We start from the raw sequence: 25,789 nt of genomic DNA, 5'->3' as shown, positions 1-25,789 counted from the left end.
GTGGCTGAGGCACTCTATTATGCACGCCTCACGTATGCCGAAGCCATGGGGAGACCGGTACAGTCAGCTGGGACGTCTTTTCGGGCCATGCCGCCAACCCCGCCATGCTCTGCAGAACGCAGGAATCCGCCACCGGGGAATCCGTGGCGCACGGCTGATAATCGCCCCATCTGTTTCGCCTGCTGACTTCCAGGCCATGTGACCCGTTACTGCCGCCGCCGCGTTTTCGCGATGAATGATGACGCTGCAAACCACACTTTTGGCTCTCCACACGGGTCTTCGCAGCTAATGACCGACGTGCCAGCCAGGTCGCCGTTACCTACCTCCGGTTACAACGATTTCAGCCGTCGTGACGCCGATAGCCGCCGTTCAAGCTCCCCACGTCGCCGCTCACTATCGCCTATGCGAGGTCGTTCAAGCCCAACTGAACAGGAAAACTAGCCGCCGCAGTTCCGGAGGCAAGAGCTGCGCGACTTTGGAACTGTAAAAGGCCTACAAATGTAATCGACGTATCTGTTGAGGGTGTACGTACAGTAGCACTAGTCGACACAGGCGCAGCCGTCTCCGTCATTACCGCCGATATTTGCCACTCGCTTAGAAAAGTTACGACGCCGCTGCCGCAATTTTCGTTATGTACCGCAACTGCGCAACGTGTAAAACCTTTGGCAGCCTGCACGGCGCGTGTCACGATCCAGGACGTCGTGTACCCCGACTTCCTCGTGCTGCCATCCTGCTCCCATGACGTCAGTTTAGGCTGGGACTTTTTATCTCGCCATCGCGCAATAATCGACTGTGCGCGTGCACAAGTAGAATTTGATTCTCCCTTGGATGCGCCTTACGCCGAACTTCAGTCCGCTGCCGCTGCAAAGCTCACCGTGGCTTACGACACGGACATTCCTCCCCGCTCGGCTGCTCTCGTACCACTCTGCTGCTCTTCCATTACCGACGCACCAGTTCTTTTTACGCCGTCGCGCTTATTTCTTCACCGAAAATCGCTGTCCCTGCTCTACTCACAGTTCATGCTGGCACGACTGCCATAGTAGTCAACAACGAGTCCTTGGAGCCCCTTCGTCTCCTGCACGGTGAGGTCCTTGGCTGCGTCGAAGTTATTGGGCCACAGCTCGTCACCGCCGTACCAGACGACTCCCCGTCATGGGTTCCAGTGGCTGCACTGAGTCCAGCCCCGTCAGCACTAGACCTGTCGCCTCTGGACATTGGCGCTTCGATCGATCCTGCCCTCAGATCAGACCAACGAGTGAGGCTCCTCGCTCTGCTATATCGGTTCCGCTCTTCTTTTGACGGCGCAAAGGCACCGCTGGTCCGAATATCTGCAGTTGCTCACTCCATTGACACCGGCTCGTATGCACCACTGCGCCAACGACCATACCGTGTGTCGCCGAAGGAGCGCAGCACTATTGACGAACAGGTGAACCATATGCTCAAGCGGGGAGTAATTCGGCCCTCCAACAGTCCCTGGGCGTCTCCCGTGGTGCTTGTAACAAAAAAGGACGGTTTCATCCGCTTTTGCGTAGATTATCGCCGTCTGAACAGCATCACGCGGAAGGATGTCTATCCTTTACCACGGATCGACGATGCCCTTGACAGTTTACAAGGCGCCGAGTTTTTTTCTTCCCTTGATCTGCGGTCTGGATATTGGCAGGTACCCATGGCGGGGGCCCATCGTGCGAAAACGGCGTTCATCACTCCTGACGGCCTGCATGAATTTAACGTTATGCCGTTTGGCCTGTGCAACGCTCCCGCTACGTTCGAGAGGATGATGGACACCATTTTGCGCGGCCTGAAGTGGAAAACGTGTCTCCGTTATCTCGATGACATAGTCGTTTTTTCTCCCGACTTCGACACTCACTTGAGGCGCCTGGAGCAGGTTTTGACTTTTGCCTTGCCAATGCCAGATTGCAACTTAACATGAAGAAATGCCACTTTGCGGCGCGATAGTTGACCATACTGGGCCACGTTATGTCGAAGGAGGGAATTCTTCCCGACGCCACCAAACTTCGAGCGGTGGCCGAGTTCCCTAAACCGACCACCATGAAGGCCCTACGGAGCTTTATTGGACTATGTTCATATTTCCGCCGCTTCATTCGCAACTTTGCCGCCATAATTGCGCCCTTGACGGCGCTTCTCGGCAAGGAAAGCGGTATTGGCGCTGGGTCGAGGGATTGCGATGACGCCTTCGCAAAGTTACGGCGACTCCTTACGTCCCCGCCTATTCTGCTACACTTTGACCCGACCTCGCCAACAGAAATCCACACGGATGCCAGCGGCGTCGGAATCGGTGCAGTGCTTGCCCAACAAAAAGCTGGTTTTGACGATTATGTCGTCGCTTATGCCAGTCGTACGCTCACAAAAGCTGAGTTAAATTATTCGGTCACGGAAAAGGAGTGCTTGGCCATCGTATGGGCACTTACAAAATTTCGACCATATTTGTACGGCCATCCTTTTGACGTTGTGACGGACCATCACGCACTGAGCTGGTTGTCGTCACTCAAAGACCCGTCTGGCCGCCTTGGTCGCTGGGCTCTGCGACTTCAAGAGCATGACATCCGTGCGCTGTACCGTTCCGGCCGGAAGTATTCAGACGCTGACGCTCTGTCTCGCTCCCCCCTACCGGCGGAAGACTCGTGCTCCGTTTCTGTTGATGCCGGCCTGGCGTCCCTCGACATCACGGACATGCCAGCTGTGCAGCGCAAGGACCCCTGGATTGCTTCGCTTATTGACTTCCACTATGGTGTGTCCTCTGCTCAAGAATCGCGTGCGCTGCGCCGACAAGCTGCCCACTTTGCACTCCGCGACGAAATGCTCTTCAGGCGCAACTACCTATCAGGAGGTCGCAAATGGTTACTGGTAATACCTCGCCATTTGCGTACGGCCATATGCGCATCCTTCCACGCTGACCCCAGCTGCGCTCACGCCGGTGTGTTCACGCCATGCGCGGCCGGTGGGCGTCCGGCGGCGGAGAGCGTCCGAGGAGAGAGCTCGCGCCGAGGCGCGCCGAAGTACTCGCCACAAGGTTGACCTCGGTCCCGTCCTCCACGCCTTACTGGAGCTCTGGAACACCTGGAGCTCCGTTCCGGCCGGCGTTTCCCTTCAACACAGATGCAGCGTGGGGCCGGAAGCAACCACGCTGGCGCCTCCACTCCTGCGCCTCTTGCATTTGCCGTCACCGGCCGCGAGCGCGACCCCCCCGCATTTCGCAGGGTTCTTCGGTGAAGACGGCGATGACTGGTTGGATGAGTATGCTCGAGTCAGTGCTTTCAACCGTTTGGATGACGTGGCGAAGCTGCAGCAGGTTTCCTTTTCGTTGGACGAGGTGGCAAAAACATGGTTTCTGAACAATGCACACCGCATCGACGACTAGGCCAGCTTTTACCAGGAGCTGCGCAAGATATTCGGCACGACAGCCGCTCAGTCCGACGATGCGAAACGGAAGCTGGCCACGCGGCTTCAGCGCTTTGACGAGACGTATACCTCTTACATAGAGGACGTCGTTGCTCTCTGCCACCGCGTGGATGCAAGCATGCCATAGGCCGACGAGGTTCGCCACATCCTGAAGGGCATCGCTTCTTTCGCGTTCAACGCCCTCGCGGTGCAAACTCCGACGAGCGTCAGCGATGTGCGCACAACCTGCCAGCTCCTGGACGAATTGCAGGCTGTTCGTTTGCAACCGGCTGCTCTGGCTACGCCGTCACAAGGGGACACGGACTTACGGTTTCTCATACGCCAAATCATCCCCGAAGGGCTGCAGCTCAGCGACCTGGTTTCTGCTCCACGATATCAGTTTCGCACGGAAGCTCCCCAGCTGCGTGACCTGATGAAAGAGGAGCTGGCATCTATTGCGGGTGTGACACCCTCGACGTCTCCTGGTCCTACGACTTCCACGCCATCCTACTCGGCCACCGCATCCAAGCCGCCCTTATCAATGGAAGCCCGGTTGGCCCACGGACACTTAAAAGCGATGTCCGCAGCAAGCATGCCACGGGGATACTACACGAACATGCACCCTGGCCGCCAGCCCTTCCCGGGTGACCGCCCCGTCTGCTACTACTGCGGGATCCACGGGCACATATCTCGTTTCTGTCGACGGCGTCAGCAAGATGAAAAGCGCGGGTACGCACCGTTCGAACGTGACATTGGGTTTTCTTACGGGTCCTGACGTGGCACATATGGTTCGCCCCCACGTCGCCCATCACCGCCCCAACCTCGCTCGGCCCGCCTCGGCTCGAGCGTCCATCACGGCGACGCTCACCCTCACCATATCGCAGCTCTCTATCACCTCTTCGACCCGCGACCCTATCCAGTGACAACCAATCGGAAAACTATCACCTGCAGTTTCTGGAGGGGAAACTGAACTCGTCAAAAAGCCGAAAACTCTTCCATTAAGACCATCAAATACATTGTCTGTGGAAGTTGAAGGTTTTCTTGTTGATGCCCTTGTTGATACCCGAGCAAGTATATCAGTGAATAATGAAAAGTTGTGTTCGCGCCTCCGAAAAGTGACTACCAAGTATACTGGACCTTCGTTGTGCGGTGCTAATCGAGAGGCGCTCGAGCCATCCGGATACTGTACAATACGTGCTTTGATAGAAGGAATTCGGCACCGTATTCAGTGCACGGTGTTACCTAGCTGCTCCCATGCACTCATTCTGGGATGGGACTTTCTATCATCGGCATCCGCGGTCATCTCCTGCCGAAAAGAATTGCCAGTTTCTTGTTCTTTTTTAAGAGAGTTAATGGTCGAATAAATAGCACCACAGGTGAATATTCAAACTTCTCTGCCGGTTACTCTGCCAGACAACGTCACGAACACACTGTCGTTCCTTTCCAGCCCAAAAATAATTCCTTCAAGTATTCCTTTATTCCGCGTACTGCCAAGAATGGAATGAGCTTGACAGTAAAATTTTTGAAACAACCAGTATTGAGGAATTTGAAAACTTGATATCTGACTAGCTATGGTTGCTTTTTTTTGGCATGAGAAACCTTTTCTGTGTTGTTTGAGGTGCATTGTTCTGTGTTCTGATGATGTTGATGGCTGGGTTTTATTGGCGCAAGGCCGAGTGTGGGCAAAGAGCGCCAAAGAAGAAGTTACTGAATTTTGATGAGAACCTAAACACTAAAACATGTTACTAAACCTAAAGCTGATACAAAACAAAAGACAATGGAGATGGCTGGTGTATAGGGCCAGGATGATTACACGTGATATGACAAGAGCTGCAGAAAGTTTATTTCAGCTAAAAACTTATAAACACGTTGACTAGAAAACATTGGTTAGTCAGCTAAATAGTATGATGGGTGCAGAGGAATGTGTCGTCTGTATAATTCAGGGAAATGCTTGTGTCGTGTTGCGTCACGTGCCTTGCATGTGATTAGTATGTGGACTACGAATAGGCCCGTTCCACACCTGCTACACGAGGGTCCAGAAGTTCCAGTGAGCAGGTGGGAGTGCGTCGCATCTGTGTGGCCTATCCGCAGCCTAGCCAGGGCGACTTCAGTGTATCTGTTGTGTGAGTCAGTTATGTAGCGTCCCAGTTGTGGTTTTATTACGTGTAGTTTGTTGTCTGTTGGTTGACTGACCCAGTGTAATTGTCATGTGTTACGAAGCTGTCGTCTGATGTGTGTCTTTAGGTCGGTGTAAGGTACTGTTGTTATGTCAACTGTGGTAATGAGAGCAGCAGCACCAGCCATTTGATCAGCAGTCTCATTGCCAGGGATCCCACAGTGACCTTGTACCCAGCATATAGTTATTTCTAGATTTGAAGCATATGCAGTCATTAGTACCTTGAAAAGAGCATTGATCACATAGTTTTTAGATTACTTTCCTGATGAGAGTGCCTGTACAATGCTTTAAGAATCTGTGTAGACGATGGACTTTGGAATTTTATGTTCGAGGATGTGATTTGAAACGAGCAAAATGCCATACGCTTCTGCTGTGTAAATACTGCTATGAAAATTTATTGTTTTATAACGGTAAAATTTGGTCCGTGTGCTGCACAAGAAACAGTAAAACCAGTTTTTACGCGTCGGTAAAGAATTCTGCGCACCTGTACTTGTCCTGCAGGAACAGGAAGTGCTGCAGAATTGCACTCCTGGGTACGCTATTTTTTCTACTAATGTGAATGATAGGTCGCATGATACAGGACGAAGATGGCATGGTGGAATTAAATTATGGATGGGTGTCTTGTGCGTGTCTGCAATGGGGACATTGAGTCCAGAAGCCTCCTCCCTAACTCTGAGAGAGAACGGTAAGGGAATAGATGGCCTGTTTAAAAAGTGTTGTAAATTTGATGCATCGTTCATGATGGGATTAAAAGGATGGTTGGTCAGAGACACGATCTTAGATGCATACAACAGGTCAACATACTCCCGCTGATGCCCTAGGCACCAATTGTCGCACTCGACATAAAGACTTTCGACAGGGCTAGTGCGGAATGCGCCGCATGAAACGCGAAGGCCAAGATGCAGCACTGGGTCGAGCATTTTCAGTGCTGTTTTTGTAGCCGACCCATACTCGACACTGCCGTAGTCGAGCCGAGACCCCATCAGCTGTGTATAGGCGCAGCAGGAGTTGTTTGTCGGCCCCATAAGATTGATGTGAGAGGACCTTAAGAATATTCATTGTTTTTAAGCAATTGCATTTTAGCTGTTTGATATGAGGAATAAATGTAAGTTTTTCATCGAATAAAATGCCTAAGAACTTGTGCTCCTTGTTCACAGGAATCGGCACATTCGCAAGAGTGATGTCTGGGTCCGGGTGGACCCCACGCTTCCTGGAGAAGAGAACACGGGATTAGGATTAAAACCATTCTTGTCAGCCCAGCCGGCAAGTTTCTTGACGCCGAGCTGGACTTCACATTCGCAGATGGACCGGTTACACGATTTAAAGGATATATGCACATCATCTACATACATAGATTAGTAGATTGTAGGTGGCAGTGCCTTTCCAAGAGAGTTCATTTTTACGATGAAGAGAGTGCAGCTCAACACTCCACCTTGCGGCACGCCGTTTTCTTGCACGTGAACATTTGACAGTGTACAACCAACTCTGACGCGAAAGGTTCTCTCCGACCAATAACTACAAAGGATGTTCAACATGTTGCCCGCAGCACCGATTGACTTTACGTCACGGAGGATGCCGTACCGCCAAGCGGTGTCATAGGCTTTCTCTATGTCGAAAAACACCGTAAGACAAAATTGTTTATGCACGAAGGCATCCTTTATATATGTTTCAAGATCTACGAGTTGATTGTTCGTTGATCGCCCCGCCCTGAAGCCTGCCTGGCAGCTTTCGAGAAGACCGTTGTACTCAAGGAAGTACACGAGCCTGCGATTTATCATCTTCTCGAGGAGCTTGCACAGGCGGTCAGGGCAATGGGTCGATAGCTAGCAGGAGAGGAAGGGTCCTTCCCTTCTTTCAAGAATGCTACAACTATGGCCTCCCTCCAAGACTTTGGAATGTGCCCCGAAAGAAATATATTGTTGTAAAGGTGAAGGAGTGTTACAAGAGTGTCTGCGTGTAAGTGCTGTATCATTGTATATGTAATGTTGTCTGGACCTGGAGCTGAGGGTTTACACGTGCCTAGAGCAGCCCTCAGCTCATGTAGTGAATACAGGGAGTTGTAAGAAGTCTGCGATTTGTTGTTGTCGCGTAGGGACTTCTTTTCACAAGAGGCTTTATGTTTCAGGAAAGTGTTTGTGTAGTGTGCAGAGCTTGACACGTGTTGAAAGTGTTGTGCAAGTGCGTTAGCCTGATCTTCTAGTGTGTCCCCAGTCGTGCTGACTAAGGGCCGGCTATGTGTATGTTGTCCTTTAAGTTTACGTATTCGTGTCCATACCTTGCGTGTGTCTGTGTATGAATTTACGGATGTTATGAAGGAGCGCCAACTATCCCGTTTTGCCTCACGGCGCACGCGCTTTCCCAAGGCCTTTGCTCTTTTAAAAGAAATTAAGTTAGCCGACGTGAGGTACCTGCGAAGGACACCCCACGCCTTGTTCTGGGCCTGTCGCGCCCGCCTGCAGTCCTCATTCCACCATGGCGTCTTTGGGTTGTGCGGAGCACTGGAGGCCTGGGGAATGTATTTTCGGCGGCGTGGAGGATGTGCGCCGTGATCAGTTGGGTAGCTTCTTAAACGTGTAGGATTCCTAAGGATGTGTGGTGTAGTCTGGATGTTTCTGTAAATGTACTCCAGTTCGCTCTAGCTTCATTGAACCTGTTATGGGAAGGTGAACTGTTCGGGCTTTTACCTATGTATGTTAATGTGGTTGGGAAGTGGTCACTACCATATGGGTTAGTGCCAACATCCCACTCAAGAGATGGAAAGAGAACTGCAGAACCAATAGCCAAGTCAAGGTGCGAGTATGTGTTGTGTCCTATATTATGGTATGTAGGCTTGTTTTTATTGAATATGCATGCTCCCGAAGATGTTAGATAGTTTTCGATAAGGCGACCTCGGGCATCCGTGCGAGCAGAGCCCCAAAGAGAGTTATGTGCGTTGAGGTCGCCTAAAAGAATGAAAGGTTCGGGTAACTGATCTACCAGACCCTTGAAATCCGAGCTCGAGAGCTGGAAGTCGGGAGGGATGTAAAGAGAGCATATTGTTATAAGTCTATTAAAGATTATGGTTTGAATGGCCATGGCCTCTAGGACAGTCTTTAGTTTGACAGTGTGGCATGCCAAGGATTTTCTGGCAATGATGGCCACACCACCGGAGGATGTGCCACCACCATCTCTGTCCTTTCTAACTACCATGTAACTATTCAAGAAATTTGTGTGCCTGGAGTTTAGATGCGTTTCTTGAAGACACATGAGACTTGGCTGATTGGCATGCAGCATCTCGTACACATCGTCAAGATTTTTAAGGAGACCTCTACAGTTCCATTGTATTATGTTTTCTCTTCCCATTATTTAGTGTGAGAGCTACTGGAGTGTGTATGTTTATGTGTCGTCTTTCGGGGCTGTGACTCTTGGATTGGGCTTTTTGGGCCTTTCTGTAGGCTTGGACGTCGGAGGCCGCTCCTTACGCTGCGTTGCAGGCAAGAACGGCACGACGTCCATCTCGTCGTCCGATGTCCTGGGTGTGCCCGTCGAACCGGGCCCCCCGGACTTGGCCCCTTTTCGGGGGCCCTTCGTTTGAGCCGCCACCGCCGCTGGTGTCGGGGGCGCCAGAAGTGGCACGGGCGGTGCGGTGGCGGTGGGAGTCGATGCGGTGCCCCCGGTGTCCATCCCCTGGGCAGCCTCCAACGCACTGGAGGACGAGGAGGCAAGGGCAGGAGCTGCATCGGTCCCAACAGAGACGGTTGGCACCACAACCGCTGCTGGCTCAGCAACCGGTGTGGTGCCGGGCTGGGCTGCCTGAGGCACCCCAGGGGGGGGGCGGTGGCGGGACCAAGTCCGACTGGCGGTACTGGGTCCCCGCCGAGACCAGACGCCCCTCCGCCCCCCGGCGAGCCGAGTCGGCGTACCTGCCCAGGGGGAAAGAGGCGAACCTCTTTCGCGCCTCTGGGAAGGCGATGTTTTCAGTGACTTTTATGTTGATGATTTTGTTTTCTAGTTCAAACTTTTCCCATTTTCGAGAGTAGGCGGCATGGGGTCGCAGGTGAGGAGTGATGATGGACAATTGTCCGATGGGTGATCATGCTTGTCGCACTTTGCGCAGGTCAGACGGCCACGGCAGGAGTTGGCTCCATGCCCGAACCGCTGGCACTTAAAGCAGCAGCGCGGGTTCGGAATGTAAGGACGTATGGAGCATCGAATGAAGCCTGCGTTGATATGTTCAGGAAGTGAGGAGCGGTTGAAGTTCAGGATAGTATGTTTCGTGGGGATTATCTTATCATCCCTGCGCATCGTGATGCGGCGCATGGCGGTGACACCCAGATCCTTTAAACCTTTAAGAACGTCGTCATCTGTCTCGTTTAGGAGGTCTGGCTCAGAGATCACACCCTGCGAGCTATTCAGGCTGCGGTGGAGTGTGACCCTGATGTCAAGATCGACCATTTTCGTCTGACCAAGGAGTGTGGTTGCCTGCTGCTTGTTTTTTACCTCGACGAGCACTTCACCGGTGCGTTGTTTTTTGGCATTGTAGGTTTTCCCAATTATTCCGTCAAGGTATTTTGTAATCAAAATACCGACTGTGAAGCAAGTCAAGAGATTCGATAACAATACAACGAGAATATTTGTCTGGCTTGGGGAAGCTCATGCTTGGAAGTGAAGGAAACAAGACTTCGGTGCGGCCCCTTTTCAGGGACCGATCACGTTTAGGAGGGGGGTTTGATTTTTCCATACGGCATAGAAAAAAGCAGGGAGACGGGGGTACTTTCTTCTTTGATGTTACTCTGGTAGTCAAAGAGGTTCCGGAGCTCCCTGCCTGGTAGACAGGCAGGGAGCCCATCGGCCGGAGCTTGACCAAAGCTCCGAAGGCCACCGTTTACGGCTTCTACCCTTCACCTTTAATCCCCTCGCAACGGTTGGACATGGCTTATGAATGGGAGCTCGGGGTCCGCGCTGTCGCTGCTCACCGTCACCATGAATACTCAAGGTGCCCTGTGCGGGGATTGTTCTGTGTTCTGACTTCAGTATTGTACTGTTCATGTTGTCACAGAAAGAAGAGGAGAGCTATCGGTCCAATCGGTCCAATTTCGACGAGGTGGATGTGTCACGGGAAGAAGACGACGGAATCTATCGGCCCAACCTCCGGAGAAGAAGAAGACCCAGCTGGGCGGGCTCCCTCATGGCCGACATCGTGTAAATAGTGTGAATACATCACTCGCATCTTCCATTGTTCATTTCCTGTGTCCTGCCGCCACGTAACACGTTTTGGTGGAGGTTGCGGAGTTGATCCTCATCCTGGCCCCGCTTCGCTTCGTCTCGGCTACTTGAGCATCGCTGAAAAGCTCTTGCATTGCGTCGGCCCGCCCCAGCCCCTGTGAGTCATGGACGCACCATTCCCCAGCCCCGTGTCCCCAGCCCATAATCTGCCGAGATAAACCGACGTGACCAGCCGCGACCTACATAGAAGACGACGCCGTTCCCCTACCCAGAACTCCGGCGCATCTCCGAGGCCTTTGGACGTTGTTTCACTGTCGGGCATTGATGCACCGGGGCCAGTTCTCACCACGACCATCGCCCTCATCCGTGGCGGCAAGGACTTTTCCACTTTTCCTCTCATCGTGCATTGTCACCGCATCTGTTCATTTCGGACGGCCTCGACCGGGACGGTCGCTTTCGACGAGTGGGATATGTCACAGAAAGAAGAGGAGAGCTATCGGTCCAATCTCCAGAGAAGAAGACGAAGACACAGCTGTGCAGGCTCCCTCATGGCTGACATCGTGTATATAGTGTAAATACATCACTCGCATCTTCCATGGTTCATTCCCGGAGTCCTGCCGTCACGTAACAATATTGTTGTTCTACCATGTGCACCCACTCTGCTGTGGCCCGACGTTGGGGTTAGCAGTATTGCTAAATAAATAAAATAAATAAATAAATACCCCGACATTGAGATCACCGCTACGGACTATACGGGTGTTCCTTACGTGAAGCAGCAGTGCTTTGTGGCAAGTGCCGATTTCGTCCTCAAACCTGGTAGTGAGACCACAATTTCCGTTCGCGGTGGCAACTGTCGTGATGGGGACCTGCTCATCCTTCCCTGTTCTCGGTTTCTCCCAAGAGGCATCGTGATCGCCATCTGTCTTGTGCGCTTCTTCCGTGGGTCGGCCACACTCGTTGCTGCGAACGTTACTCCTGAACCGATTCTCCTTCGTCAAGGCACCACTGTGGCTACCGCTGCTGACTCCGAAGCTGTCTGTGTTGTTCCCCTCTCCCCTATTTCCTCCTGCCCAAGTTCGCCCTCTAAACCGTTGCACCCGGCTATATCTGCCGCAATCAGCTCTGACCTCTCCCCCACGCAAACTGGCTCTTTACTAGAGCTGCTGAACCAGCACAAATCCTTATTTGATTCGAATTGTACTACGCTTGGCCAAACTTCCGTCGCAACGCACCGAATCGAAACAGATGGATCCCGCATTGTTTGCCGCCGTCCATACCGCGTGTCTTCTTCCGAACGAAAAGACATCAGTGAGAATGTCGCCGATATGCTTCAACGCAAAATTATCCGCCCATCAAACAGCCCTTGGTCGTTCCCCGTGGTCCTCGTTAAGAAAAAGGACAGATCCGTTCGATTTTGTATCGATTACGGCGCGCTCAATAGAATTACTCGAAAGGATGTATATCCGATGCCTCGCATCGATGATGCCATGGACTGCCTACAAGGAGCGATCGTGTTGTGTGCTCCTCTCTCGTCCCGTTTACTTTGCGCTGGTAAATCATAAAGGAGCGGAATACTTTTCCAGCCTTGACCTCCGCTCAGGTTATTGGCAAATTCCAATGAACGAGGCCGATAAAGAAGACAGCATTTGCCACCCCTGATGGACTATATGAATTTAATGTAAGGCCTTTGGGACTACGTAACGCTCCTGCGACTTTCGAGCGAATGATCGACAATGTTCTTCAGGGCCTTAAAATGAGAACATGCCTCTGTTATTTGGACGACATTGTTATTTTTTCTTCAAGTTTCATTGAGCACTTGAAACGGCTAGATGAGGTTCTACACATGCCTCGCGAATGCGGGTCTTCAGTTGAACACCAAGAAGTGCCGTTTCGCCACAAGAAACATAAAGGTTCTAGGCCACGTCGTCAGCAATGAGGGGATTTGACCCGACCCTGACATGATTGCTGCTGTCATCGATTTCCCACGGCCACAACAGCAAAAACCCTACGCAACTTTCTTGGCCTAGCGTCTTATTTCCGTCGTTTCGTCCGCAACTTTGCTGCAGTTACTTCGCAAGCTGCTACACTCCGAAACACCCTTTTTTATGGTCAGACGACTGTGAAGAAGCTTTTCGACAACTTAAGCACGCGCTCACCTCAGGGCCGGTACTATGCCATTTTGATGAGTCTCGCCCTGTTATTCTGCACACGGATGCCAGTGGCCACGGAATCGGCGCTGTGCTGCTGCAGTCTGACGATCAACGCCGGGAAAGGATTGTTTCTTACGCAAGTCGTACCCTCAGCACCGCCGAGAAAAAACTACACAATCACCGAGCAAGAATGTCTCGCTGTGGTTTGGGCCGTTCAAAAATTTCGACCTTACCTCTACGGCCGCCACTTCACAGTAGTGACTGACCACCATGCTCGGCGCTGGTTGCAGACGCTGAAAAATTTATCAGGACGTCTCCGACGATGGGTTATTCGACTCCAAGAATATGACTTTACTGTCACATACAGGTCCGGGAAAAAGCACCAGGATGCGGATGCACTTTGTCGTTGCCCTCTGGGGTCGAACAAGACTTCCGCGCCATTACCCCTCAACACGGTCCTTCCCATTGCACCTGTCAATCGTGTAGCAGTTGAGGACCTATCGGGCCTGCCTTCTTTTCAAAGGGCCCACACATACTGCCGTGGAATGATCGACCAGCTTACCGGCTCATCAGCTCCTCCAAACAGTGGGTCCCGTCGGCAGCTTCAACAATTCAAATTTTTGGACGGCATCTTGTACCGTTCCACTCATCTCTCTTGTGGCCACCGATGGGTTCCCGTTGCGCCACGCTCAATCCGCGCGCAGATACTGGAAGCGCTGCACGACGATGCCACATCCGGCCACCTAGGCTTCAGCAAAACCTACGAGCGCGTCCGCAGTCGTTTATTTTGGCCCGGCCTGTCCACCTGCGTTGCCCGTTACATCACTTCGTGCCCATTTTGTCACCAGCGCAAGAGATCCACATCCCCGCCTGCCGGACTGTTACAGCCGCTTCCGTGTCGTCTATGCCTTTCCAAATGGTTGGTATAGATCTCTAGGGGCCTCTTCCTTGTACGGCTGCAGGATATCGGTGGATTGTGACAGCAGTTGACCACCTAACAGGTTATGCAGAAACCGCGCCAATTCGCTCTGGCTGCGCAGCAGAGGTCGCAGACTTCCTCCTGCGCGCAATACTCTTGCGCCATGGGGCCCCTCGTGTTCTTTTGAGTCATCGCGGCAGGGTTTTTCTGCCCAGTATTGTTGAAGATGTATTTCGTGCTTCGAACACACTCCACAGAACCACTTCCTCCTACCACCTGCAAACGAATGGCGTCACTGAAAGATTTAACCGGACACTCTCGGATATGCTTTCTATGTACATTCGACCTGATCACACCAACTGGGACACAATTCTTCCATTTCTTACGTTTGCTTATAATGCTGCAGTTCAACGGACCACCGGCTACTCTACATATTTCCTCGTATTCGGCCGCGACCCGTAGTTCATTCTGGACACCACAATTTTTCGGCTCCCGTGTCGACCTCAAGCCCCTCCTCAGAACAGTTCCTCTCCCGTGTAAACATTGCCGTCGAGTGGCTCGTCTGCAGACTGAAGCCAGCCAGCACGACCGCAAGGACCACTACGACGCCAGCCACCGTACTGTTCGGTTCTGCCTTGGGGACGAGATCTTACTTTGGACGCCCAGTCGAATACCAGAACTATGTGAAAAATTTCTTCACCGTTTCAAGGGCCCGTACACGGTTCTTGAAGAAACATCCCCTGTCAACTATCGTGTCACGCCTAGTCAAGCTCCCTTGGACCGTCGATACTGTGGTACAGAAATCTTGCACGTGTCACGGCTGAAGCCTTTTGTGCGCCGTACTTCATGAACATTGGCGGTCAGGCGCCTCCCTTCTCACCGAGGGGAAATTATTGCGAGCGCGTATGTCGCGTCAGCACAGCCTGGACAATCCCAGGGAATGTTCATACACTCTGGGCAATCTCCTGCATTCCCGCCTCGCCGTAACATTATCATTCTCATTAACATTACCCAATCTTGTTTCCTCGTGCATCATCATCATCGCTCTCGGTACGGTGTTCGGAACCCACTGGATCGCCGAATAAACGCGCCCGGTTTCCCCGTTGCTCAAGGGCCTTACAATATACATATTATATATATATATATATTGCCGCGGACCATACATTGGGTTTGTTTATTTGTGTTTTGCTTTTACCGCCCGGCTGCGCCGGTCTGTGTTATCTCTGCGCCAAGGGAAGCGCGTGTTCCATTCTTTCTTTCTGTGCCGCATGTGTTATCTGTTGTGATAGGGAGAGCATTCCCATCTAACGTGAACAGCCCAGAATAATCTTCTTGCATCTACTATGTTCTCGATGTGAATCGACGTTTCGAGAACCACGCGCGCCAAAAGATAAAAAGCCTGCAGTGCGGACGCCGGGGCATTCGATTCGACGACACTCGCCTGTGCAAGTCACTTTGTTGACCGCTGCTTCGCCGCCTCTGTATCCTTTTGAGTTGTTAGGGGAGCACAAGTTCGCTCCAATAAACGTGTTTCTCATTCAAGACAACTGCATCGTCCTTGTCTTCGTGACATCTGGTGGAGGTGCCGGGTACGCACCCTTCATGCCCACTACAACCTCGAGAAGCCGCCAAGCCAGTCCAACAAGAGCCAGCCCCCGCCTGCAAGATTTACCACCCGAGTTCGGATTGATGCCAGAAGGGCCTAAGCAAAGGAACGCTGCAACCAACACCATGGTGCAAGAAACAACGTCGCCAATCGTCCTGCAGCAGCCCCGGGAACCGCCATCGTTCCGGGGAGCCCCCGCTGAAGACCCCGAAGAATGGTTGGAGAAGCTGGAGCGCGTCCGCATCTTCAACAGGTGGGACGACGAAGAAACTTTCCGGCATGTCTTCTTTTACTTAGAAGATGCTGCTCGAACTTGGTTCGAGAACCATGAGAGTTCTTTGACCGACTGGACTCACTTCAAAAGGGAGTTCCTGAAGACATTCACTACCGTTGTAAGAAAAGAGCGAGCTGCGCTTTTGCTTGAAACTCGGACACAACACCCCAACGAAGGGGTCGATGATCTTCGTTGAGGAGATGAAGCAATTATTTCGCCGCGCGGACCCCGAAATGACGGAAGAAAAGAAGTTACGCTTCTTGATGCGCGGTGTGAAGGAGGAGCTGTTTGCTGGACTTGTCCGCAACCCGCCCAAAACTATCGCTGAATTCGTGACCGAAGCCAGCACGATTGAGAAAGCTCTCGAAATGCGTGCTAAGCAGTATGACCGGAACTTTGTTGGCGTGGCCAGTGCGAACTACATCGACAACATGCGGATTCCTGCTGATAGCCTACGCGAGACCATCCGCGCAGTAGTGAGAGAGGAGCTGCGGAAACTTTTCCCGACGACGCCGCAACCCCAAGTCGCTTGCCTAACTGACGTGATCCGGGAAGAAGTTCAAAACGTTTTGGGAACTTCTGTGGCATCCGAAGTACACTGCGAGCCTCAAGCTATGACGTACTCCGCGGCTGTTCACCGACCCCGCCCTGCTCCAACACGTCGTCAAGAGGCACGTCGTCCAGAGGCCCCGCCCTACTGCCGCCCACTGTCGCCCGCCCGACCCCCGGTAGTACAAACCCAGACGCCGAGGAAGACTGACGTATGGCGAACACCGGATAATCGTCCTCTGTGCTACCACTGCGGAGAGGCCGACCACATCTACCGTCGCTGCCCATACAAGAGACTCGGACTACGTGGTTTCTCCGTCGACGCACCACGCCCCCGACCCGGCCAGCACCCATCTGAGATTGAAGAATACCTGTCGAACACCAGCCGTGGACCAGCCCGTTTCAACCGTTCGCCGTCGCCCTACCCGTACAAGTCGCCGGACCGCCGTAGCAGTGCTGACTTCGCACGTGGAAGGTCTCCCAGTCCACGCGGGGGAAAATAAAGGCGGCAACTTCTGGAGGTGAAGTTGCTCTACGGCGAAAAACTGGAAACCCTCCAACGACGCAAGGACGCGCTGAAGACAGTGATTCACGACATGCCCTCATCCCGACGACCCGACCTAACCCTGACGAGACTCCCGAACACGACGACAGCTACACGGCGCGACGCGTACCCGACCTGACCGAGACGTCCGTTGAGAAGACGACGACAACGACGATGCACAGTGCCCGACCATCAACACGTACAAGCAGAGATACGACGCCCCGACGAACCCGAAACTCGAGGAAGACTGCATCTGACGTCAAGGTGTCCATCGACGGCTTTGACGTAGTCGCCCTCGTAGACACGGGAGCTGACTATTCGGTAATGAGCGGACCATTTGCGTCTAAACTGAAGAAAGTTATGACCAGATGGGACGGTCCGCACATACGCACAGCAGGAGGCCACCTCGTGACGCCAAGTGGAACGTGCACATCGCGCGTCACCATAGACGGCACAACGTACCCTGCGGCGTTCGTCGTTCTGCCTAACTGCTCCCGCGACGTGATTCTCGGAATGGACTTTTTGACGGACAACGGCGCAATAATTGATCTGCAGACCAAGTCGATAACATTTTCCTCCGATCACTCCACGACGCCGCAGCCGAACCCCGATCACCGTGCTGCTGTCAGGATCGCCGACGATCACATCACCCTGCCACCCCGCGCAAGCTTGATGATCGCCGTCTACTGTGAGGATGCTGCTTCTGACATCGACGCTATCGTAGAGAGTGATCGAAGGTTGCTTCTCGACCGCGGTGTCTCCGTCGCAAGAGGCATTGCGCACTTTAAGCAACGCCAATCTCACGTTTTGGTCACTAATTTCACCGAAGAGTACCAGCATTTAAACAAGGGAGCTGCAATTGCGTTCCTCGAAGAAACGCAAGAAGCAAGTGATGTGATCGCAGTCGCCGACTTTGAACGCACACCCGTAGAAACCTTCAAGCTCCCGCAGCCATTCGACGTGAATCCGACGCTACCGCAAGAACAACGGAAAAAATTATTGGCTTTGCTGCGTCGCTATAGCGAATGTTTTTCGTCGAGCGCAAAACTACGTCAGACCCCTCTAGCGAAGCACCGAATAATAACCGAAGATGGAGCCCGACCTACCCGACAGTCACCGTACCGCGTCTCTTCACACGAACGGGAAGCCATCCGGACTCAAGTCGACGACATGCTGAGCGATGACATTATACAGCCATCGAAAAGCCCCTGGGCTGCGCCCGTCGTACTCGTAAAGAAAAAAGACGGCACATTAAGGTTTTGCGTTGACTACCGGCGACTGAACAAAATCACGAAAAAGGACGTGTACCCCCTCCCCCGAATCGACGACGCCCTCGACCACCTCTGCCACGCGAAGTACTTCTCATCTATGGAACTGAAGACCGGCTACTGGCAAATTGAAGTGGACGAGAGAGACCGAGAGAAGACTGCATTTATAACCCCAGACGGCCTATACGAGTTCAAGGTGATGCCGTTTGGGCTGTGCACAGCACCAGCGACGTTTCAAAGAGTCATGGACACTGTGCTAGCTGGCCTTAAGTGGCACACCTGCCTCGTATACCTCGACGACGTAGTGGTATTCGCCCGGACTTTCGACGAACACCTTGCAAGGTTGGAGTCTGTACTCGAGGCCATTCGTACGTCGGGGTTGACGCTGAAGCCTGAAAAGTGCCGTTTCGCATACGGGGAACTCAAGTTCTTGGGCCACGTCGTCAACGCCGCGGGAGTCCTACCTGACCCGGCGAAAACTTCAGCCATTGCGAACTTCCCAAGGCCGAAAGACAAGAAGGGCGTGCGAAGATTTCTCGGGCTGTGCGCATACTACCGGCGCTTCGTCGCAAACTTCGCACGCATTGCAGAGCCACTCACGCGCTTGACGAAAGATAGCACCCCTTTCAGCTGGGAAAACGACCAAGAAAAAGCATTCGGCGAGCTGCAAAAACGCCTGCAAAGCCCGCCCGTGCTCGCTCATTTCGACGAAAATGCCGAAACGGAAATGCACACGGACGCCAGTGATATAGGCTTGGGTGCCGTCCTTGTCCAAAAGCAAAGCGGCTGCGAAAGGGTAATCGCCTATGCCAGCCGTGGTCTGTCGAAGGAGGAGAGAAACTATTCTGCCTCTGAGAAAGAGTGCCTGGCTATTATATGGGCGATTTCAAAATTTCGCCCATACGTGTATGGAAGGCCATTCAAGGTTGTAACAGACCACCATGCGCTGTGTTGGCTCGCCAATTTGAAGGACCCCTCTGGCCGTCTTGGGCGGTGGAGCTTGCGCCTGCAGGAGTTCGACGTTACAGTCGTTTATAAATCCGGCAGGAAACACTCCGACGCCGACTGCCTGTCCCGCGCCCCCGTCGACCCACCACCACAAGACTCTGATGAAGACAGCGCGTTCTTCGGGATCGTGACGGAGAGCGACCTAGCCGCCCAGCAGCGTGCCGACCCCGACTTACGCGTCATAATCGAGTACCTCGAGGGATGCAACGTTGCCGTTCCTAGGACCTTCAAACGCAGCTTACCAGCATTCAGCCTGAGAAACTCCGTCCTTGTGAAGAAGAATTTCAGCCCCGGAACAAGAGCGAATTACCTTCTCGTCATCCCCGCGGACCTTCGTGACGAAATTTTGGAAGCGTGCCACGACGACCCGTCTTCCGGACATCTGGGCACAGCCCGCACTATTGGCAAAATCAAGGCGAGGTACTACTGGCCCGGCCTTACCTCTGACGTCACCCACTACGTCCGGAGCTGCCGTGACTGCCAGCGACGAAAAACGCCGCCGACAAGACCCGCCGGACTTCTGCAACCGATCGCCGTCCCATCGAGACCATTTCAACAGATTGGAATGGACCTTTTAGGCCTGTTCCCTACGTCACGGTCACAGAACAAGTGGATTGTCGTAGCGACAGACTACATGACGCGCTACGCAGAGACCGCCGCTCTTCCGAGGGGGACTGCACAAGAAGTGGCGAAGTTCTTTATAAGCCAAGTTGTGCTGCGACATGGAGCCCCGGAAGTCCTAATCACAGACCGCGGAACGGCATTTACTGCGGAGCTGATGCAAGGAGTATTACGCTACAGCAACACGGATCACCGAAGAACGACGGCGTACCACCCCCAAACGAACGGACTAACAGAACGTCTGAACAAGACAATCGCAGATATGCTGTCAATGTACGTTGACGTTGAACATAAGACTTGGGACGAAGTGCTCCCGTATGTCACGTTTGCGTACAACACGGCTATCCAGGAGACGACGGAGCTGACGCCGTTCGAGCTTGTCTACGGTAGAAGGCCGACTACGATGCTCGACGCCATGCTTCCGCACGTAGAAGACGACGACCTCAACGCCGACGTCCACGGATATCTTCAACGTGCGGAGGAGGCCCGCCAGCTCGCTCGAGTTCGTATAACGGACCAGCAGCTGGTGGATGCGGGCCGCTACAACCTCCGACGCCGAGACGCCGAGTACCGCCCAGGGGACCGTGTGTGGGTTTGGACTCCCATCCGACGACGCGGACTCAGTGAGAAGCTCCTGCGACGGTATTTCGGACCCTACAAGATTCTACGACGTGTTGGCCAACTCACCTACGAAGTGATCCCCGATGGTGACTCCGGCACATCACGATAACGCACGCGGCCTGAAGTCGTCCACGTGGTTCGTTTAAAACCTTTCTACGGACGATGACGACCTTTTATTTTCATTTGTTCGGACTGTCGCTTATGTTAGCATCGGGTCGATGCACTCTTAGAGGGGGGGTAATGCCGCGGACCATACATTGGGTTTGTTTATTTGTGTTTTGCTTTTACCGCCCGGCTGCGCCGGTCTGTGTTATCTCTGCGCCAAGGGAAGCGCGTGTTCCATTCTTTCTTTCTGTGCCGCATGTGTTATCTGTTGTGATAGGGAGAGCATTCCCATCTAACGTGAACAGCCCAGAATAATCTTCTTGGATCTACTATGTTCTCGATGTGAATCGACGTTTCGAGAACCACGCGCGCCAAAAGATAAAAAGCCTGCAGTGCGGACGCCGGGGCATTCGATTCGACGACACTCGCCTGTGCAAGTCACTTTGTTGACCGCTGCTTCGCCGCCTCTGTATTCTTTTGAGTTGTTAGGGGAGCACAAGTTCGCTCCAATAAACGTGTTTCTCATTCAAGACAACTGCATCGTCCTTGTCTTCGTGACAATATATATATATATATATATATATATATATATATATATATATATATATATATATATATATATATATATATATATATATATATATATATATATATATATATATATATATATATATATATATATATATATTGATCGCCTTTCGAACCCACGCCTTTAGATCGAAAGACGTGGGTTCGGTCCCCACTCTGGGCGCATGTTTTTCTTGCTTTCTTGCTCACGTAGTCAATAATGAGAATAATGTAACGTCACTAACGGTAAAAAATATTCTAACCATTCCCCTATGCCTTCTTTGGCGTTGTAGACTGCCGGCATTTCTTTCTGTATATATATATATATATATATATATATATATATATATATATATATATATATATACAGAATTTCTTTCTTTTCTGGCAAGAAAGAGAGGTAGAGGGCAAAATTCCCCTCTCTCGTGAAGTGTGTATCGTAGAGCATTTTCGGTCACTTGTAATTTTCCCTGAAGCAGACCAGACCACTGGTCGAAACTGTCGAAATAAAGTATTTGTTAGTGTTTTCCAAGTGGTCGCACCCAAGTTTTTGAATATATATATATATATATATATTATAAACCCTAAAGGACATTGTATAAGGGTCTATGCTTTTGTACCTCCACTGCTAAATCAAATAATGTGCAACTCTCAAGGTCTTGAAAATTTTTCATGCTCACTTCGAATATGACCACCCCAAAGATGATTACATACGTCTAAAGCCGCCATCTGTTAGCCATTGCACGCCACCACCATAGCGTGACAAGTTAATGGATATGTACATCAAACCGTTTCAAAAACATCATAGCGGTGCATAGAAAACGCGACTCCTACCGTCCGAATCGAACTGTAAAAGAACAGAAGGTGATGGAAATCCTTACGATCCGCTCTGAATTAATCATAAAGCCGGTCATAAAGGAGGATCCATTGTTGTTATGAGCCAAACAGATTATAACACTGCAGCGTGAATGCAATTCACTGACACGTCGTGTGACGGGCCCCTTGCGGCCGATCCGACATTAGAATACGAAGAACAATCCGCAGTTTCATAATTGAGCTTAGAAATAAAAAACTGATAGATAAAAAACTGCACGAGCTGTTAATCCATTACAGTGCACCGTTTTTTACAAGGCCGTTTTTAACAAGATTCACAAATTGAACAATCTGGCAGGCCCATTGATACCATGACCGAGAATATTTCTGATGATGTCGACAACATCATAAGAGAAATCCCGCCTACATTTCCTTGTACATAAATGATACTGCTCATTTTCTAAGTGAAATAAAAGGCCTCACAATGCGAACCATTGCTTTCTTGTCCCATTAGACGTTGCCCCTTTGCATAAAAATATACCTCGTGCCGGTGGAATCGAAGCCGTTATAAGAGCCTAGGAGAATTCAGAATGTGACAAACCTGTTGGCACCAATACTTTGGCAAGATTATTAAAAATATTTCAATTTAAAAATGTTTAATTTAATGAACAGCACTACGTGCAAGTAAGGGGCACATCTAGGGGACAAATATAGGAATAAATTACCCCAACATATTCATGGGTAGTCTTGAGAGATTTCCTGCAGAACGTCCTTTAAAACCACCAATTACAAACGTACATTGTCGACATTTACTTGGTTTCATCTAACGGCGAAGAAACCCCGAACAAATTTATTTCCGACTTAAACAATGCTCAAAGCGCGATCTCATTCTCACACGCGTATTCAGCTTCTACAATAAATTTTCTTGACGCGCAAATCGCAACAGATAATCACATACTAGCTACTTCAGTCTACATAAAACCCCCCATATAAAATAAACGGATCAACGTCCGAGACGTCCCTGTGATGCGATCGTGGTTCTATTTTCAAGATGGCGATGAGACGATGACGAAGCAGCTCGAGCGGCAGCTGCCCTCGCGTGGCACCCCTTGTGCCACTTTTGCCGAGAAATTGAATCCGACGAACATTTCTTTCTTTTTCGCGACCGATTTTCTATAAAAGTAGAATTGCTTGGGTTTGGGCGAGTTGGTTTTCCATATCGACTTGAAATTTCAGCTTGAACAAAAAACGATAGGACTTAAGAAGGAAACACGGACACAGTGCTGACTATCAACTGAGTTTATTGACAAAAAACGGGAACATATATACATGAAAGATTGCACAACATTGGCACAGCGCGACACTCTTTTTTCCGAGATTAGTTAATGGGATAATCGCTAAGCAGTTCCAGTTCTTTCTTCGTCAGCGCCACGGAAGCTGTGCTGACGCACTTGTTACCTTTCTTGGTGATGGCTACTGCTTCGACGACTTCACGTGCGAGGCGATTGCGTTTCTTTCGAAGCACGTTGATCTCTTCGATGTGCGCCGTGCATTTGGGGCAAGTGCGGCAATGGGATGATAAGTGGCCGGATGACGTTGTCTTGAGTGAGGCGGCATGTTCACGTGCCCTGTCATTAATGCACCTTCTGGTTTGTCCCACGTAGACTTTTTTGCATGATAATGGGATGCTGTACACGACTTCCTTCTGGCATTCGGCGTATTTTGTTCGATGGTTGGTGGTGCACGTTTCCCCTCTTGCTTCGTTGTTTACGCGTCGGCACATTTGATACGCCTTGTTGGGGGCACTGCAGACAACAAACACACCTTGCCTGGCTGCAATTTTTTTGAGGTTGTGAGCGAAGCCATGTACATAGGGAACTACCGCGGTATTCCCTCTTGTGCGCTGCGCGTTCTGTCTCCTCTTATTTCTTCCCTTCACACGCTGTAGTAGGCTTTCGCTCACAGCCGCCAAGAGGCTTTCCGCGTAGCCGGCGTTACGCAGCCTTGTTACCTGCCGGTTGAAACTCGATTTCATCTGATGCGCGCAGGACTTCTCAATGGCGGAGCGCAAAGCCATGGTTACAATCGCTCGTTTCACGTTCTTGGAGTGTGCCGAGTCGTGGGGTAAGAAGCCCTTACTGCTCCGTGTCTCGTACCGCCAGCAGATATGCCCCTTGCCGAACTGCAGGCTGAGGTCCAAAAACCTCAGGTGGCCATTCTCCGGTAGTTCATGTGTAAAGGATAGTCCCTGGGCGCTGTCCTCAAAACTCGCCATAATTTCACCCTTCAGGCGTTCGTCACTATCCAGGTCATTCGCGCACAAAACCAAATAGTCATCCACATAACGAAAAATGGCCACAATCGGCTTTCCTTCGAGGCTTCCCTGAATGCCTCGGTCCACCTCCGCCAGATATAGGTTGGACAGGTAGGGGGCGACGCGAGATCCTATGCATATCCCCGCTCGTTGCACATAGTTACGGCCTTGATGTGACACTGTGGTAGATCGCAAGTACGTGTTGAGCAGCTCTAAAAAGGCGTCACAGGACATTCCAACTCCATTTTGGAAAGAAATCAGGCCTTGTTTCTCAATCGTTGCTCGGAGTACAGACATCAGTTTGGCGTGGGGTATAGAGTAATAGAGATCCTGGACGTCCACCGAAAAGCCCGAAACAGCCCGCCCCTGGTCTCCTTCTAGGTACGACAACACGTCTCTCGAGTTTGCGATCATGTAGGGGATTCGTGCAAGGTGCTTGGCCAGAAAGTTCGACACTTGTGCCTGCCAGGTGCTAGACTCCGATACTATGGCGCGGAACGGAATTCCGGGCTTGTGGTCTTTCGCCGCATAGAAGACTTGGAGGCATCCGTTCTTCGTTCCTTTTACCTTGCCGAAGAGGCTGTCGAGGTTTTCCTTTGCCAGCAACGATACGATGTCCTGTTTGGATTCCTTGAGCTTCACAGGGTGAATGGGTACAAAGTTCTTCCCCATAGCTTCATCGGCCCTTTTGTCGTAGGACTCTGCATCCAGTACAACGAAGCCTCCCTGCTTGTCAGAAACGCATAGTTTAAGGTTCTTCTCTCTTAACTCCCGCACACTAGCACCGAAGCCCTGCTTCTTTGTTGCCTCGTCTCTGTGTCGGGTAAGGTCTCTGTGTCGGGTAAACAACGAAGCAAGAGGGGAAACGTGCACCACCAACCATCGAACAAAATACGCCGAATGCCAGAAGGAAGCGTGTACAGCATCCCATTATCATGCAAAAAAGTCTACGTGGGACAAACCGGAAGGTGCATTAATGACAGGGCACGTGAACATGCCGCCTCACTCAAGACAACGTCATCCGGCCACTTATCATCCCATTGCCGCACTTGCCCCAAATGCACGGCGCACATCGAAGAGATCAACGTGCTTCGAAAGAAACGCAATCGCCTCGCACGTGAAGTCGTCGAAGCAGTAGCCATCACCAAGAAAGGTAACAAGTGCGTCAGCACAGCTTCCGTGGCGCTGACGAAGAAAGAACTGGAACTGCTTAGCGATTATCCCATTAACTAATCTCGGAAAAAAGAGTGTCGCGCTGTGCCAATGTTGTGCAATCTTTCATGTATATATGTTCCCGTTTTTTGTCAATAAACTCAGTTGATAGTCAGCACTGTGTCCGTGTTTCCTTCTTAAGTCCTATCGTTTTTTGTTCAAGCTGAAATTTCAAGTCAAGTTCTATAAAAGTGTTGAGAGTTGGGTGAGTTGGTAATGATGCATCTCGAAAAAACAAACTGCGCGCAAATTAACGGGGACAAGAACACATAAATACGGCATAAGCGCAGACTCGCAACTAGTTTTTTCGAGATGCATCATTACCAACTCGCCAAACTCTCAACCCTTTTACAGTTACTTTCTAGTACAGTGAGCAGTTCGTTATGTAGTTACTTTAACCTAAGTGACCCAGCCGTCATGGTGTTCCTAATAGCGGTG

This window comes from Haemaphysalis longicornis, unplaced genomic scaffold (assembly GCF_048455015.1).
Source record: "Haemaphysalis longicornis isolate Haplotype H1 unplaced genomic scaffold, Haemaphysalis longicornis Haplotype H1 scaffold_1, whole genome shotgun sequence".
NCBI classification, from domain to species: Eukaryota; Metazoa; Arthropoda; class Arachnida; order Ixodida; family Ixodidae; genus Haemaphysalis; species Haemaphysalis longicornis.
Note: the sequence above shows the minus strand (reverse complement) of the source record.